Genomic DNA, 19,394 nt, shown 5'->3' on the forward strand with positions numbered 1-19,394 from the left:
GCCAAAGTGTATTTTTAGCGTGTGTTTGATCAGGTGCGTGTATGGAAGTAAAATGCCAAGTATCAAATGGACTGAAGTAAAAAATGTAGTGTACTCTAAAGGTACCAGATACATTTACTTGAATCAATTAAAATTTTATTCCAACAATCAAACTACTGTACTATCTGTAGTTATTATAAGAATTTTAATTAAGTCATCAAATCTGATCATCACGAAGAGTTCATGTTTAAACAGTGGAAATGTCAATCTTCGATTCCAAGAGTACCAACAGCTATGCAATTTCAACTGTTAATGCAAATTGATATGTGAAAATCAATTCTTAAATTTATATAGACTTGAACCTTTAGGTGACATTCTTACAATGTTCATCTTGTGATTTGCAATTTGCTGTTAATAAGTTTTTGTGAAATGTTTACAAATTTTATTCTTGATTTTTCTTTTTTGAGTGTTATTTAGCTAATGTTATTCTTACTCTAATCCTAATTTTTTAAAAGCAATTTTTTTGCTATTCAACTTTTGCTTTAATGTTTATACAATTTTTTTTAGAATTTTGTATACAGTGTTATTAAATTTTGATTATGTAGTTTTTAAGATGATTGACAGTTTAGTGTTTCCGTATTTGTAAACAAAATGCTGGTATTTTGCTCTTTTTTAAGTACGTATTTAAACTTAATAACAATCATTGGACCTTAATCGGCATCAAACCACATTTTTGAAAATAACAAAAATCATTATAAGCCTTATTTTTTTTTTGTGATTGGCTACGACGAGCATGTAGCCATATTTTTGTCCCATAAAAACTTTATTCCCATATTATTAGAATTGTGTCACTGTCACAAAAAACTCATCTATGCTTTCTATGTTGGCAATTCACAGAAACTGTACAATTATTATACCAGATTGTTGAATGGATTGCTCTCCCAACCTCGAGGTCAGGGCTTCAATCCCTCGCTGTACATTTCGCTTGTGTCCTTGAGCAAGGCACTTTATCTGCATTGCTTCTCTCTACCCAGGAGTATAAATGGGTACCTGGTGGGGTTGCCTGCTCCTGCACTGATTACCAGCAGCAACACTTAAGCATGTGGACCCAATGACCAAGGAAAGCGCTTTGTATCTGCAGTCAGTACAAAGAAAAGGCGCTATATAAGTAAAATGATAATAGTAAATGATAATAATAAAATACAGGGGTAAGCTTTTTAAATTCCTGAATTGTTGGTGTTTGTTTATATCAGAGGAGAGACTTCATGCACTGACAATGTTTATTGGTATTTTTTAATTCATCTATTTGCCCATTATGTAGATTATTATTATTATTTATTTGGGCACACAACTCATGCGTGACCAAGGATTGTCAATAGCGAATAACATGTTTATCACTGTCCTGTAGGTGACAATTCCTTACACAAGACAAACATCCACACACGATGTTTTACACAAACTAAATCTAAATATAAGGCTTAGGGAGTGGAGTTATTTTGGTCGTGAGAAAAAAATCCTGCAGCGCAGACAGGAATTAAACCCAGGACCCTGGAATTGGAAGGCAATTAAGCATCTTAACCACCAAGCTATTCAACTCCACTCCATTAATAGAGTATGTTCCCAAAAATGTTGGTTTAGTATCTCATGTTAAATGTTAATTAACCCATTTAAAACCCAAATGATGAAAGTACAAAACAATCAGACTTCCCACATTTGAGTTAGCTGTAAATTGATTAATGTTTATTTGACAGCGAGACCTAGTTTACTGATTCGTTAATAATAAAATGCTTTGTCTTCCATTTAGGGAATTCCCTCACTCAATAATTGTGTTAGGTACAGGTAGATCAATAAAATCTCTGATATTCTGTCCTACATTGATGTCCAATGTCCGTACAAAAAATTAAAAGCAGTACTTTAGTTAAATGCTGATGGTGTGAAGAGGGAGGGGGTGGCTGTCCACCTAGAGCCTTGGTCAAGTTTCAAAATATTTCAGGTGGTTTTTTTCTGTCCAAAACTCCAATTCTTTGTAGTTGTTGAATAATTTGGAATGATTTAAATTTCATATTTTGTTTTTGGCCTGTAGAGATCAGGTTTGTTGTTACTGTGAGGGTTTCTTTTGTGCAAGTTGCAAGTTGAAAAATGCGAGTTGCGAGTTTGAGAGTTGGAAAATGCGAGTTGCGAGTTGGAAACTCGCATCTTTGTTACTGTACATTCAGTTTCCTGTTTAAATTGTTGTTATTGTCATAATTTGGGGTTTTTATGAAATGATCAGTACAAATTTGTGCAATTGGTTTATTTCCTAGTTTTCAGATTTTCTAAAATCTGTATCTTATTAGCTGTTCTTTTATTATTTCTTATAGTCACTGCTTCACTGCATGCATTAGAAAATACATTTAACCATCAAACATTGTTTCCTCTCGAGCTTGGCTGTAATATTAGATAAGTTTCCAGGACTTCATTTTTGTAGTACTTTGTTGTGTGAATATATATGTACAGAAACCATTTTTCTGAATCACATGACTATCACATAACATGTACAGAACAGAGATATTAGCATTTTAAATTCAACTTCCTTTCTGTAATTTGCTCAGGGCTGGATCAAAATGTGATTATTAATTGTTAATATAATAGCTATAAATTGCCATAATTTTTTATCAATTGTTTTAAATTTGAATTTACTTGAAGTTCTACTCAGAAATTTCTTATTGTCATAAGAGTTTTCAGTTTTGATTTTATCATTAGGAAGTTTCATTCATTAGGTATTAAACAGAATGTTTGTCTTTTTATTTCATTTTTTTTCATATCTTATATTCATTCAGCAGTAAACAATAGTAAAATACAACACACAAAGTATGTATCTTACAAATTATTAATACATTCGTTTGAACCTGATAATATTATTATCTGAAAATTTATGCTTATAGCAATTTTATGGAAACCATGCTAAATAATGACAGATTTAGATATTTGGAGGCCACTACGCATCATGGTTTGAAGGTTATATCCAAATGAGACTGTGAGACTGTGATTACGATGACAAGGAACAATTACCTGATTCTGTTGTATTGTCATTTAGGCCTACATACAGGACAACAATTGTGCAGAGAAATTGCTTTTAATGTCTACACCATGAAGCTTCTGAGAAACATGTCATTTACTGAGGACCTTGGAATATAGATCTGAGTCGAATTTTGACAACTCCCCCCCCCCCCAAAAAAAAAAAAAAAAAAATCATCTCAACATAGAATTTCTCATTTCAATAAAAATAACCTCCAATATGACATTGATGAATTTAAAGTTCATTTTTTGTTCTATTTACTATAAAAAATTACTAGAGTAAAAATCATTACAAAAAAAATGGACGGATGGCATTGTTTATTTTGACAGAAGTTGGGGACACATACTTCCAATCTTGTTGAAACCACTAAAAAAAATATTAGACTTATGGGAGGATTGTTATGAAACTGTATTAGCACCTAGCTGCTGATAATCGGGACAGGGGTAAAAGTTTATAAGCTAGAGGACTTAGTTTTCTTCATAATATTTGTGCAATGAGCTTAGTTGCAAATTTGTATGACGTATTTCAATGTTGCTGGTAAGGCATGTGATTGGAATAATTGAGACTAACCACCTTACTTTAGCGGCTCATAAGACAGTATGTGTTTGTGATAAAACTGGCTATAATCGACCAGTTAAGACTACAGTGACAGTTTATGACTGTTTAATAGCATTTTGTGGCAGATGTTTAATCACAATTTTCACTTAGGATTCACAAAAATTACAGTGTTACATTCCAAAAAAAGCATAAAAGAATTAAGCACCTGCAGCCAACGCAGTAAACCATATCATTATAAAAACAAACAACATTATCAAACAAGGCAAGCCCCCAAACAGGCTAATCAGCCTTTCCAGACCCCAATGACCATAGCTTACAGGATCAAAAAAGAAAAAAAGTCAATTTAAAAAAAAAAAAACACATTCTTTGGCCATAACAGCTCAGAAATGAGTACAGTAATAACAAATTTTATAGCGTTCCCACAAAACTTAGCTCAGTTTCCTAGACCCAACATACATGTTGAAATACATACTGAGATGTCAATCAAAAGTAAAATCAAAGAAAAGTAAAATACAAAAATATTAATATTATAAAGACTAAAAAGTGATGTCATGACAATGTAGAACAGTTTTAAGTTTTTTGTTCATTATTTAAAATATTTTAATCCTGTCAGTTTTAGTCAGATTATAAAAGTATGAATATTAGGAGTTGTAAGTAATACTTGGAGTTTATAATTTTAATTTGGCCAATTTAAGTCTCTTAGTGCCTGTGAACTGGAATCATATCTGGAATTTCGAGTTATTGTTTTCGCTGCTCTATTTTGTAGTACTTGGAGTTTATAATTTTCAGGATAAGAACAAATAAGAACAAGTGTAATAGATATTGTCTTTAAATAGTTCATATCTAATGGAGTTCATCATCTTGAAGCCAATTAGTATTAAGTAACAGTATTTAATATGATAACGAGAAGATTTATTTTTGACTTAATGATTGAGCTACTTAATGAAATTATGACAAAAAGGAGATAGTGCAAGTAGAACTCGATTACATATTCACGATTTTAATGAACCATCAATCAATATTTTTGGATGATGACATCATTAATGTTTTTGGAAATTGTAAATGGTGAATTATAATTGGCAAACTTAAAATTAAAAGTACTCAAACTTAAATTAAAGTACTCGATGATTCAAGTCGATTTTATCTATCTTGCGAACCCCATACCTGTTGTACGAGTTGGCATGGTGGCATTTTCTATTTTAGGCATGTATTTATTGCTTTTTATTCCAGAGGGCAGAAAATATAACAATTTTAAGTTGAAAAAAGACCTTGTGTTGTCCAAGCCCTACTGACCAAATATCATAAACATTTTACTGGAAAAGTTTTTGTATGAATTGGCAAAGTATTTGTGCAATCGTTACATAAAAATGATAAGAGTTGATTGTTGTGAATTGTGAATTCCAGTTGCTACACTTGGGCAACAACATTTTTTTGGGGCTTATGAGAAGATAAAATAATAGTACCTCCAGTATTAAAGTAAACACATACAGTAGCTGTTGAGTTTACAGAGTTAACAGTAAAGTATACTTACTGCTAAGGAGGAGGATTACTTTCTAAATCTAGATAGAAGTAGGAGGATTATTTAGTTCAATTTTCAATTGATTTATGTTGTAATGTTGAGTAGGCCTACATAGGCTGTATATTAAAGCTGAATTATTATGACAAGATGTAGGCCTCATTCATATTTGTCTTGTCATTTGCAAAGAAATGTGTTTTGCACTGGCGTATAGCGAACCAAAGATAAATGAAAAAAAAAATCCAAAGGATAAAGATGAAAAAATACAGTTAGGTCATAAAATTTCAGAAACTGTAAGTTATAATCTTAAATACTAAAACTTAATATTCAACTTCTAAAGAGAAAAATAATCTTGCTCTATATTTTAATTTACTCACATTTAGATTTATTGTATCAATCACATAAAAAATACATGAAATTTGTTTTCCTGAGTTGTAATAATTCACTGAAAATTCATTAAAATATTTATGTACAGATCCATTAAAAACATTTAAAAAAAAAGATTAGTGTAAAAAGATATATCACCGACATTATACATGCTACATCAAAACTGCATACAAACTACATTGTATGCAAATTTTTTGCCAGCAATATTTCTTAAATGTGGCAAAGACCAGCCAAACCAGTCACTCGTCGCAAATCGTGTTTTAGAGAAAATGGCTAAAACATGCTGGAATGTCAAATTTAAAAAAATATATTTTATTGCACTAAACTAACCTTTATCATGCTATGCTTTCATTTTCCCCATTTTCAATGTGAAATCAACACTTTTTAAGGATTTGATGATAGTTTCTGCATGAGAAATGCCCAAAATAAACTTTGAAGGAGGATTTCTCGTTGTTCTTTAAATAGTATGTGTTAACGCTTGTAGCTTCATAAGGAAATGTCATATTTAAATGATTTTTTTACCAGCTCTCGTTTTTCCTCTTTAAACCTACATTAATAACTCAAAATCAATGTTTGCGACGAGTGACTGGTTTGGCTTGTCTTTGCCACAAATATTCATCGATTCACATCATCCTCATGAATGCTAATACTGTATTAATTGCTACTCATCACACTCCCCTACAAAAACCCCTCCATTAGCCTCATCTAGACTAATGTATGGACATTGATGAACATTGTGCAATGATGGAAGCTTTACAAGTGAACTGGTTAAATTGATTGATGTTTAAAGTAAACTTTGTAGACCATAAACTTAATTTGTGTACCATACAGTGATTGGTGCATCGGTTGAGATTCAGTTTCTCAAACTCAAGGTCGGGACTCAAAACTTTGCTGTGCATTTCGCTTGTGTTCGTTGACCCAGGAGTATAAATGCTGAGGGTTATTACAATCGGCTAACAGCTCATTCCCCTACGTTCAGTATGAATGTGGGATTACCTTTATGTTTACATTGATTGAAATTATTTATAGATGAGAGTTCTTAAAAACCACTGCAGTTACCAGTGGCTTAAATATAGCCTGTATAAAAGTCAATAAATAAATTGAACACACCACCTGTGACCCTTGCTCATAATTATTGGGAACCTGTCAGATATTCTTGTCAGCTTGATTCCAATGTGATAGATTGCTCTTGGCCAAAACGTTTACTATAAGTGCATTTGCTAGCAATGATGTCTATCACAATTATGTAATTTAATTAAATTTTAGTATCCTCAAAACAAACGTACAGTAATTGAGATGAAAAATCTTCTCTTGATATTATACCTTTAGGACTAGTCTTTTAAGTTGTTCACATGATAATTTTAGGTGAACCATTGTCTTATCCTAAATCTCTATTTTAAAATGTAAACATCCAAAGCTCTTAATAACTGTGATTGGATGATTTAGGGAAACAATGTATTCTTTTTATATTAAACTACCTGTACACCTTACAAGATGCTTGAACTATTGTAATTTTATAAACAAATTATGTGATAAATACACCGATAAAGTACAGTATTATATTCATATAATCATTAATTTAATTTATTTGTTTTCTAATATATGAAGTGCTCCTTACTGTATGTAACACTTTTCAAGTGAAGACTAACGCTTTTTAAATAGAAATTTAGTTTAGTGTGTTTTATTCAACTATATTAAATTGTTTTCATTTGTTAAATGTGTAACTCTGTATTTGCTAACCTCTTTGAACAATATTGAATAGCAATATAAGATTTCTTGAAGATTTCTTCAAATAAATTCATCGGAGTAGCAGATCTAGGAATTTTAAATAGAGGGGGTTTAGAAAGGCAATTGTACAGATGGAGGGATCTGACTAACTCAGCCCTAACCATGGTAGAAATTTTGTGTCTGTGGCGCTTCTACTGTAGATGGCCGTAAATGGCACTTTTAACACTAAATTTGAATGTACAGTACCGTAACTTTTGGGGTTTTTTTTTTTTATATTTGGGGGTGGGGAAAGGTGGCTGGGACCCTTTTGCATCTAAGTATTAGTTGTTCAGTATAGAGTTTGGCCTCATTGTGCTTGCCATCTGATCTCAGGGTCTTGGATTCATATTATACTGTACAGCACCATAATTATTTTTAAGTCTTAACACTACTTCCTACAAAAGCTGTAAAATGAGGTTTCCATCCTGTACTGCATGTTAATGTTTTTTTAATCACATGATTTCTGTATTCTGTAAATAGAATAATATGTTAAACAAATGAACATGTTATGTATTCTTTAGTTTTTAAAACTGTATTTAGGAAATGAAAGAGCAACTGTCAGAAGGGGTCCTAAGTCTCATGTTAGTCGCAACTGAATCTCCCGCATATATTCATTAAATCTGCATGTTTTACTACAGAAGTCAGGGATGATTGGAAAGCTTGTTTTAAACAAATCTTCCGGAAATGACTTCTTCCATCTTGGAACCCCTGTGTCAGACATGTAATATACATATAGGTTAACAAGAAATACAGTAGGCCTACAGCACCAAATTGAGCAGTTTTTGCTCTGTGTCAGCAGTTAACTTCATTGTATTAAATGACCTGGAGTTATTATAGTACTGTACCTGTAAACCCTGCACTTAAAAAACAAATAAAAAAACGGTAACTTCCAGCCTTGACATTCATTATAGTTCTGACATTCAGTATAAGGCCAAAAAAAAAAAAATTCTTGTGTTGGTCACGTTTTAGAAAAATCCAAAAAGTGGGTAGGTCGGTAGGAAAAGTTTTTACCGATAATGTGTTCGTGCCTAAAAAGTAAGAAAATACACAAAAGTACAACAAAGACCACTTTTAAATCTATATTGAAGAGAAAATGTCGCATGACACTGTCACATTGCCTACCATCTTTTTAGCTCATTAACAAAATATTTTTTGTTGTAGCAAAAATAAAATAAATAAAATGCTGAACTTAAATTTACATAGTATATTTTTGTAGGCCTACACAATAATTTTTTTTATTTGGCCTCATAGTTAGCAAGTGGCCCCAGCAAATCATGGCTACAGAGCTTAGCATGTTTACTTTTTCACATGCATACATATATTAATGTGGGCCCATTAATATTTAATATATAATATGTTTATCTGATCTTAAAATGATTTGTCATTTGATATTGTTACTTTAAACTGAACATGATTTTTGACATCATGACGATGACACAATTTAGTTTCATCATTTCACGATTAATCAATTTTCATGTAATATAAAGATGATAGTAATATTGTTTGATGAAAGGTGATCTTTCATTTTTTTTAAATGAATGAATTAATCATAAATTCCATGATATAACATAAATTTTGAATTAACTTGCGGGAATTAGGTGCACATTAAATTATTAATTCTCTCAGAAACCATTCTATGTGCAAATTAAATCTAAACAAAATTTTTTTTTTAAATTAAAATTTCTCTTATATTTATCTTTTTCCATTTTATTCATTTATAATATTGTAAATGCGTCACTTGTCGTTTTAATGTCATTTTATCTACTAAGCATAACAAATATTTTATAGAGCAATAAAAGTTCTTGAATGTTAAATTTTCAATCTTGAAGTTACACAAAATTCTCTTTAGCTAGTAACACACAAAATCTATGTTCATTATAGAGCCTTGTTGGCATTTTTCTTTGTACTTTACAAATGATACCGTGAATTAAAGTTTGCATAATTTCTTGGTTGTGTGTGTTGTTATTACAGCATTATTAATACAGAATCTAGTCGAATATACTTAGTTATTATCAGATTATCCAGCACCAAATTGTGAGCAGGTTTTGCTCTGTGTCAGTATTCAATTTCATTGTAATGACCTGAGGTTAATACCTGCAACATACACTTAATATACAAATAAAAAAAACTCTTAAAATTCAGACTCGGCATTCATTATAATTCTGAGACTCAGTATTAGGGAGCTTTCGTTTTGCGCGACGATGAAACGCTAGAATAAAATCACTTATGGGTGATCATCCTACTGGGGTCTTACGTTCTCTATTATTTTTTTTCAAATTGCATCCTAGAATCTATGTGACGAGGAGAACTTAAACGTTGTCACTTTTAGTGACATTGCTTTCTACATCCTGAGGTGGTCGTAGAATCGAAAGCACCCTATTATAGGTAGCATGTGGCTACACAGCTCAGGGTTTTTTACTTTTTCACATGCATTGACATATTAATGTGAGCCCATCAATATTGTTTAAAATTTGTATTTTTTTCTTCTTCTACCCTGGATGACCTAATAAGTGCAAAAGCATTGTCATCCTCCACGGCCCAGCAACACATACAGTACAATAGACAATCAATAAAGGCAATAAAATTAAAAATACAATAAGGATATATGTATAATATTTATTTATTTAATAATAATAGGTTTATCTGCAGTGGCGGTGCCAATGTCTCAAATCCGGGGGGGGGGGGGGGGGGCAAGTGAGAGGCAAGGTACAATTTTGGGGGAAGATTCCCGACAAGAGCAAATTGGGTGTGGTCAAGCATCAATTAAAAATTTTTGAAAGTGGTCCACGGGGCAGAAAAAAAATATGACAATTTAGGGTTTTCAGAGGCTTATTTAATCGATATATATATAGATAATTTACTAATATGTAGAAAATACATTTTTTTTTTCTCCCTGAGAAAATCTTTTTTTGGTGGAAAAACCTGGGGGAGGGGGAAAAACATTTTTTAGGTGGGAAAGTGCCCCCCTGATTGATGTTTAAAGTAAACTTTGTAGACCATAAAATTTAATTTGTGTACCATACAGTGATTGGTGCATCAGTTGAGATTCAGTTTCTCAAACTCAAGGTCGGGACTTGAAACTTTGCTGTGCATTTCGCTTGTGTTCGTTGACCCAGGAGTATAAATGCTGAGGGTTAGTACAATTGGCTAACACTAACAGCTCATTCCCCTACGTTCAGTATGAATGTGGGATTACCTTTATGTTTACATTGATTGAAATTATTTATAGATGAGAGTTCTTAAAAACCACTGCAGTTACCAGTGGCTTAAATATAGCCTGTATAAAAGTCAATAAATAAATTGAACATACCACCTGTGACCCTTGCTCATAATTATTGGGAACCTGTCAGATATTCTTGTCAGCTTGATTCTAATGTGGTAGATTGCTCTTGGCCAAAACGTTTATTATAAGTGCATTTGCTAGCAATGATGTCTATCACAATTATGTAATTTAATTTAATTTTAGCATCATCAAAACAAACGTAGTTGAGATGAAAAATCTTCTCTTGATATATACCTTTTTTCTTTTAAGTTGTTCACATGATAATTCTAGGTGAACCATCGTCTTATCCTAAATCTCTATTTTAAAATGTAAACATCCAAAGGTCTTAATAACTGTGATTGGATGATTTAGGGAAACAATGTATTCTTTTTATATTAAACTACCTGTACACCTTACAAGATGTTTGAACTATTGTAATTTAAACAAATTATGTGATAAATACACCGATAAAGTACAGTATTATATTCATATAATCATTAATTTAATTTATTTGTTTTTTAATATATGAAGTGCTCCTTACTATATGTAATACTTTTCAAGTGAAGACCAACACTTTTTAAAGAGAAATTTAGTTTAGTGTGTTTTATTCAACTATATTAAATTGTTTTCATTTGTTAAATGTGTAACTCTGTATTTGCTAACCTCTTTGAACAATATTGAATAGCAATATAAGATTTCTTGAAGATTTCTTCAAATAAATTCATCGGAGTAGCAGATCTAGGAATTTTAAATAGAGGGGGTTTAGAAAGGCAATTGTACAGATGGAGGGATCTGACTAACTCAGCCCTAACCATGGTAGAAATTTTGTGTCTGTGGCACTTCTACTGTAGATGGATGTAAATGGCACTTTTAACACTAAATTTGAATTTACTGCAATAAAAGTTGATGAATTTTAAATCTTCAATCATGAAACAAAAAAATTCCCATTAGCTGTGCACAAAGTCTATGATCAAAGTAGAGCATTGTTGGCATATTTCTTTATACTTCACAGATGCTACCTTGACTTAAAGTGCATGTAATATCTTTGCTTTGTATGTCGTTACTACACTCATTATTCATACAGAATCTACTCTAATTAGTCCATTAATGAATAGACAACCTTGGAATATTCTATTTATCTGCAGACTTGGTTCTTCATTCGGATTTTTAATGACTCTCTAAGCTCAGTATGTTTAATTTTCAGTTGATGTATATTCTTCAGTTTTCAAAAATAATAATGATAATTAAAAGTTTATGATATGCCAATTTAAAAAAAAATCGTCACAAGTGTACAGTAGTAGTAGTATACTGTACACCTAGAATTTAATTAACTGTTTTTTGTTTTTTTGTTAATAGATCATTTAAAAAGCATTAGTAATATTAGTGGGAATATGCCTACTTTTTTTCTGAAACAAGCCATTACATATTGTAACAGAATATTACAATGACTTTACTAGGGTTCAAGGTAAATGGGAAAATACTAGTATATTGCTGGCCTGAACCTTTCAGACCAAAAAAAACAAACAAAAAAAGACCCATATTATGATGTAATTTCTGCATAATTACAATTATGCGGCTTGTCTGAAAAGGTATAATGACGACAAACATATCTGTTGATTATTGACCCGATGCGGTTTCATCTAGAAGTTGCATATCGGTTGTTATTTCTTCATAAAATAAACCTCTCAAGTTACATCAACATCATGAGAAATTAAGCACAGCGCTTATATTGTGCACAGTCTGCTAAAATTAATAAGATTACACGGAAAAGTAAAGTTGGTGTTCGACGTTGCTTGCCTCTTATTATATAGGTATCCAAAATTATTCCATGGAATCTCACTATTATATCTTGCAATGGCAGATTAATTTTGTGTTGAATATAAATTCCGTGAAATCCATTTTTAAGGTTGCCAATCGGATGTGAAATAGTCATTAAAATTGTTGTCACAGTCATTTAATCTAAACTAATTTTATCAATCAAAATTGAAGATTTATCTCTATCCAAATAAATATTATGGTATAAAAATTATGTCTGTTTCATTTGTAAAATGAAAAAAATTATTTAAAAGAGCAATGTATTTCGAACACCAGATTTTGTTGTTTGTGTTTTAAAAGGCATTTCTAATAGTACCGATAACAATGACTTTTTAGTATGGTAGGCAAACCCTTTCAGGGAATAAGTTGATTTTCTTTTCTCACTTGCATTATCCTCTTCGTAATTGTTTAGATGAAGAAAAACTATAAAATAAATGAATTGATACTCAAGTTTATGGTACTTTTTAATATTTAGAAAAAGAAAGAATGAATTGTTGACCAAATTAGGAGCGCTAGAGTAGACTTATGGCCTGAATAATGTGTTCGAGTTCGTTATGTGCAAGATAAATTGAATAATGTTTATAGATGTGGTGGTATGTTTGGCATCTATCATTATGGTTGTATCACTTAATTACCATGTTGGTTTTTAATGGCAATATGAAAAAAAAACATCATTCCGTATGCTGTTAATCGTTCAGAGCAGCTGGTTAATTTTTTATTTCTCGGTCATACTAATTACTGGTACACTTCGTTCATTTATGCTGTTTTTTCCCCCAATTGAATTTGATTTTTCCTTCCATGTTTGTTCACTAATTGCTCCCCCAGGGACTGAAATCCCATCTTGAGGTATGTATACGGTATACGGTATGTTACTACTATTTAGATGCTCTGGTTAAAATGCTGAATTTCAGCCTTGCTGAGTATGTGAATTTCTCCACCTCCCATACTGCAGCATAAACACTTCCTCAAAAAGAATACATTTTCATGCCTGTTTTTATTCCTTTGGCAATTTTGTTGCTCATTGCCATACTGTACTCAAAAGAGGCCAGAAGCTACTTTATATATATGGCCAACCATAAACCGTGAAAGCTGTAAAAGGATTTACATTACTTATAGACCACAGTGGAATTTATTTCCTTTTAGTAGTACCATACTTTTTTGTTTATTTATCTTTGATTTTGTTTTTGTTCTAGAATGAACAAATATAAACAAATAAATTATTCACATTCATGGAAAACTACTTTTTATTCAAATTTATGAACAATTAAAACATGGTATCATAATTTCCTCTTATAAAGACAGATAATACTCAAGGCATATAAAAGACAAAAAAAAAATTGAAATACTGTAATAATACAACAATTTGTCAAGGGATACAGTATAAGGCATAATAATAATACCTGAAATATAGAAAAATAACTAAATGATTCACACAGGAATTTGAAATAACAAGATTAAAAAAATCAAATAAAAGGAAGAAGACAAGACCTGAGAAGATGAAAAAAAAAACAAATCTTGTGATGGACAGGCTAAAAAGAGAGAAAAGAAAAAGTAAAAAAGACAGAGGAAACACAGGAAAAAAAAAGTTGAAAAGAAACAAAGCAAAGGAATATATACAAACCTAACTAAAGCAAAATTAGCAAAAACATACAAACTAGTTAAATAAAGAAAAAATAATTTATGGTCCGAGGTTTCCACTTAAAATAAATTCTGGATCTAAATCTGGATAATTATACTCAGAAAAACAGATACCCACATTACATCAGAGTTTAACTCACACGTGTCAAATACTCCAGACTCAAATAGAACAACACCTAAATATGATAATCAATGTTCACTAATTTAGTACTGTAAGTATTTAAGCCAAAACCACAATACAAACAAACTGTACACTGTACTGCCATGCACTGTGATACCATGTGAGCAAGTAAGAGACAATTTGTTACCCACTCTATAAGTAACAAACAACACTTGTATGCAAATGTGATTATTAGACCATACCAAAATGATACACTACAAGATTTTATTGCCGTAAAATGTAATTACAATTATATGTTTTGATGCAAGCATTCAACCATTATATATTCATCAAACATCACCTAAGGGAACAGCATTTTATGAGGGATTTTAGTTTAAAGACTGAATTTTAAGAGGCAATTATAATTTGAATGTCAAGAAATCAACAATCAATGCATACTGTTAGTTGTTGTCACCAACTAATGTCTTTCTTTCACCCACTGAAATCATATTCATTAAAATCACATTTCTTTGATTGCCTACTTTTTTGTATCTCAAATTGCTTGTTTGTCCCATTGAAATTGTGTAATGGCGCCGTGAGCATGAAATTCATACCCCACACAAATTTTAAGATAAAATCATTGAATTTCAAAAGGGGATGCGGTTCTTGAATTTCAAGCGGGCATCTATGTGGTAAGATATTGGATAAAGACTAAATACGTACAATTTTAAAAAGAGCTTCCTGGATACCTTTTAAAAATGGAAAATGGTGCCGCGAGCAGCACTCTGAGATGAATACTTACAAAGTATAAGATAATAATATTATTATTAGTTGTGAATTCCATAGGGGGTCGTGGCTGTTAAATTTCAAGCAGAAATTGATGTATATAGACAATTATGATAATGAATATTGAGTAAATGCTTTTAAGCTTGATGTTTCAAGTTTGTTTTAATAATACACAAATTTATTTTTTACTCTGTTGTCAAAGCTATTAATTTGGTTTTTTATCCCATTTTCGCACACTTTGCTACAAACAATTTTAAATTTCCATTAAAAATATTTTTATTCTACCTGCCACGGCCAAGATGGGCAGATATATATATATTTTTGTGGATTGTTTTGAATTTTTTGTTATTCTTTGTTGTTTATACTATGGATATGAATTTCAAAATAAAAGTTATTGATTGATTGAGTGATTAGAAAATGATTTAAAATTTGGACTTGAACAACAGCTACTGAGGTTGAGTTGTTTGGAAAAGCAGCTGGAAATACAGTACTGTACTAAATATAAAATGTAAGATTTATGCCTATAGGTTTTAGAACTCAGAGTACCACTAATATCAACCTAAAACTGAACAGAGGTTAATTGAGAACGTAGTGCAGTTCAAAATAATGCAGATGCTTAACTTGCTGTAACCACGGTGTGCGTTCAGAACCGTGGAGTCTCTGGCTCCAATCTTTAATGAAAGGAAGGCGGTAAGCTGTTTGAAGCATGCTCCGCAATCTTCCTGTATTTGTAAAGAGTGGAAAGTGTTGAGCAGTTTGAGGCATGCTGTAAAAATTGTTTGAGCACAATGTCAATACAAATCAGTGTATGTACACTCCTTAGGATATTTAAATCATTCATTGCCAATAAGCAAATCCTTCATGTTTTACAAAGTGCTATTTTAAGTATACTATCTTATGTTTTTCTGTATTAAAATATTGCACAAACACAATATTGTATGCTTTGTCTAATGAGGTATAATAGTTTAACAAATTATATAAAAAAGAGAAAATGATGACAATTAATGTTACAATCATTATTAAGGGGATGATATAGGTGATAAAAGACTGTCGCAAATCAAGAAAATTTTAAACACTGATAATGTACACCCACTTGTCAACAAATATAACGTTTGTAAATCTGGTGGGTTTACGCCCCCTTAAGTGCAAAACAAACAAGAGTAGGATGTTGTTTGTCCAAATTTATCATTCACTTTGAACTCAGAAAGGAGTAGTATTTGAAAATATTGAAATTTAGACTTTCTAGTACTGTATCAATTAAGCCATACATAGTTTTTGATGTGAAGCTAATTGATAAACCAATTTTAATTTTTCTAACAAAAAACCTCAGTAAAATCGTTTCTATTAAAAGAGGGCAAAGTTGGCAGTCTGCCAATGGAGGCTGCAAACTCGTTTACCGTTTACACTTAACTTAGTTTTGTTACTTTGTTAGTCTTGACTTAATGGCCAATTAGATTAATACTGTAACTATTACTCTTTAACCAAATTGTTCACTTCATACCTCAATAAATTAATGATGTAACTGAACTTATCTGGAGTACTCTAGTTATTTTCTGTACTATGTAGTTCAGATTTTTTGTAGATTCGAAGGATTGAATTTAAAGTTAAAAGTTAGTATGTGTATTGTTTGAATTAAGGTAATTTATATGCTAAATTAAAAGAACTTGTAATAACAAGATCAGGAAAATATGTAACTCATTTGTGATGTTTTCTCGAGCTAATATTTTGTGTGTGATGCTTTTTTTTTAGGATTTACAGGATGGACAAATAAGTTTTATGACAGAATTAACTTTTATATATAGTTTGAGTATGGATTTAATAATAAATATTTCAAATTTTATTTCATTTCTTCACATCCAACATCAAGTGAACTTGCCAATTTCAGGATTTACCAATACTCTGTAAGCCTAAAAGCATCAGGGATTCTGATCCTTTTCCAACATTTTTTGTTGAACTCTGTTAAATTTATTTATTTTTATAGCATTGATACATGTTGCCCAATAAAAATCTCAGTATAAAAAAATACAAAAAAAAAATATTTTTATTTTTATATCATTGATACATGTTGCCCAATAAAAATCTCAGTATAAAAAAATACAAAAAAAAAATATTGTTATTAAAATTCAGTTGAGAATTGCAGAAGGTGTTTAATGTCATAAATTCATGTGCAGCTGTAGGTTTGGAAATGAACTTCTTATAACAAATGTTGATGTTTTTGTAATAAATATAATTTAAAGATATAATTTGAGACTAATACAGTAATAATATTAACCTACTTTCTCAGTGAACTTCAGCCAATCATATGGTCTGTTTAGTATCATTGTGATTGCTTGTCGAAGATAATTTTACAAATCTTAAGCCATGTCAAAAGTCATTTTTAAGAAGGTTTTTCTGATGTGTGCTTCATAGATCATTCCAATTTTGATGGGTATCATATGCATCAAAATGCAATAAGATGGGTAAAGCCCTATCCAGACTATGACATTTTATTTGAAAAAAAAAACATGTGAAATGCCTAAATATGGTCATGATGACATCACATCATGACCATATATAGGCACATCATGACTATATATGGGCATACAACAGTTTTATGTCTAAGAAATTTGATAATCTGGACAGAGCTTAAAAAAAGACACTTAAATTTGCTAGTAAATAATTAAAAGAATTTTATACTAAAAAATATTTTTAAAAAAAAGTCAAAATTGTGTCAATCAGTGACTCATTGAAATGACTCCTTTTTTTTATTCTTGTTTAATAAGGAAGTAATGTTTAATTTATTTTGTAGGTTTTTCCCAGATTTTAGCACAAATATGTATTAGTAGCATAAAGGCTACTTTTATAAAATTCTTCCATGGAATTTACTGATGACTTTCAAAGTGGAGACATGAAATATTTTCTAATTTGTATAACATCTTAAACACATTTAGACTTTATCACAAACATAGGCCTGTGGCTATAGTACAAATTGATATAATGAAATTATTAGTTGTATATTCCTAATGTACATTGTTTGGGCATGTTGACTCCATCAACATAGCTAACTATGTTAGTAAACTCATTAAATCTACATTCCTTTAACTTGGTATGCTGGCAGTGGTGTATCAGAAAGAATTGACATGGGGACAGTGGCGGTGCTACAGGAGGCCTAGGGGGCTAATGACGATGTATGATGGAATAATGAAACTGACGGAGGCTCTAGCTCTCAGAATGAGGAGATAAGACGTGAAATTTTTTATTTTAGTGAGAACGGGGAAAATCTGATGTGTGGCCTCTTTTTTTCTAGGAAGTAACCCATGCCCAAGGCTGTAGCAGTTATTGGGACAGTCCCACATATTTTGCCTAATGGGTCCACAAAAAATGGGTTCACATTTTTGAAAATGGGTCCAAATTATGCAGTTTTATACATAAAATGAGTCCGCTTTTTGTAAAATGGGTCCAGATTTTTCATATTTAGCCTAAAATGGGTAAAATTTTAAGAAATGGGTCCAGATTCTTCATATTTTTGCATGAAATGCAAATAACATTGAAGAAAATGGGTCCACATTATTTGAATTTACGCATAAAGTGGGTCCACCCTGATATTGTTCGCACTATATGAAAATCCTGGCTATGACTGATGATTGCCCATGCCCTACTTAGATATGCTACCAAAACTGACCCAAATTTGCAATAAGTTCACTGACAGCTTAAATGGAGATTTTGCGGTGTAACAAAATGTCTCATGAATGTTTTATTAATCCACAGTTTGATGCATCCTCAATTATAAGCCAGACTCATGCCAAATGGCCGCAAGGTATTCAGAACACATCGGCCTGTTCATCACCAAAACTAAGAAACGTGCATCATCACTCAAATGATTAGACTATAAGTTTTCGCTATGTTCCCAAGTACAATATTGCTGTGCTTACATTCAAATCTGTGTCTCTTTTTCATATCTATGACATGTTGAGCCATACGTATAAATCTAGATGATTATGCAAGGAATTACATTACATAAGGTTCTACATTTTTTATTGAATGGTGTAGACCTACTTTTACTGAAAAAAATATAAGTTATTTATTTTATACAAAACTTGTATTTAAAATCAACGGTTAGAGGGTCCATCCCAAAAGAATGCTACAATTCAAATCAACATCGCAGCCTTGTGATCAGTTCTGGCTTATCATCCACAATGAAGATTACATTAATAAGTACATAGATTGATATCTTCTAACTGACACCTTATAGTACTTTAAAGAATTGAGGGCCCCTATTATCTATGTTGTCTTTCAATATTTATATGTTAAGAATAATTTAAAACACAAGTTAAATTTTTTCCAAAAATATTTTAGTATCATATTTCAATGAATAATCGTAAGATTTATAAAGCGCACATATCCACTGCAGTAGTTGTAATTGAGTTGAGTTTTTCCCTTCATTTCAAGGTGCAGATAAAATAGTTTCTGATGTAAGATATATTATTATGAGTTTAGATTGTGTTTGTGATCTTTGGCATTTCAAAGAAATATGTGAATGCCACGGTTA

At 31.2% G+C, this 19,394-nt stretch overlaps 1 protein-coding gene across 1 annotated transcript in view; it reads left to right on the plus strand.

The window, feature by feature from the left end:
- Window positions 1-19,394, plus strand: part of LOC117111734 (inositol 1,4,5-trisphosphate receptor-like) — a 92,391-nt gene that overhangs the window by 2,753 nt on the left and 70,244 nt on the right. The window lies entirely within an intron of this gene.

This window comes from Anneissia japonica, unplaced genomic scaffold (genome assembly GCF_011630105.1).
Source record: "Anneissia japonica isolate Jap-2015-1 unplaced genomic scaffold, ASM1163010v1 scaffold288126_len377047_cov203, whole genome shotgun sequence".
Lineage (NCBI taxonomy): Eukaryota > Metazoa > Echinodermata > Crinoidea > Comatulida > Comatulidae > Anneissia > Anneissia japonica.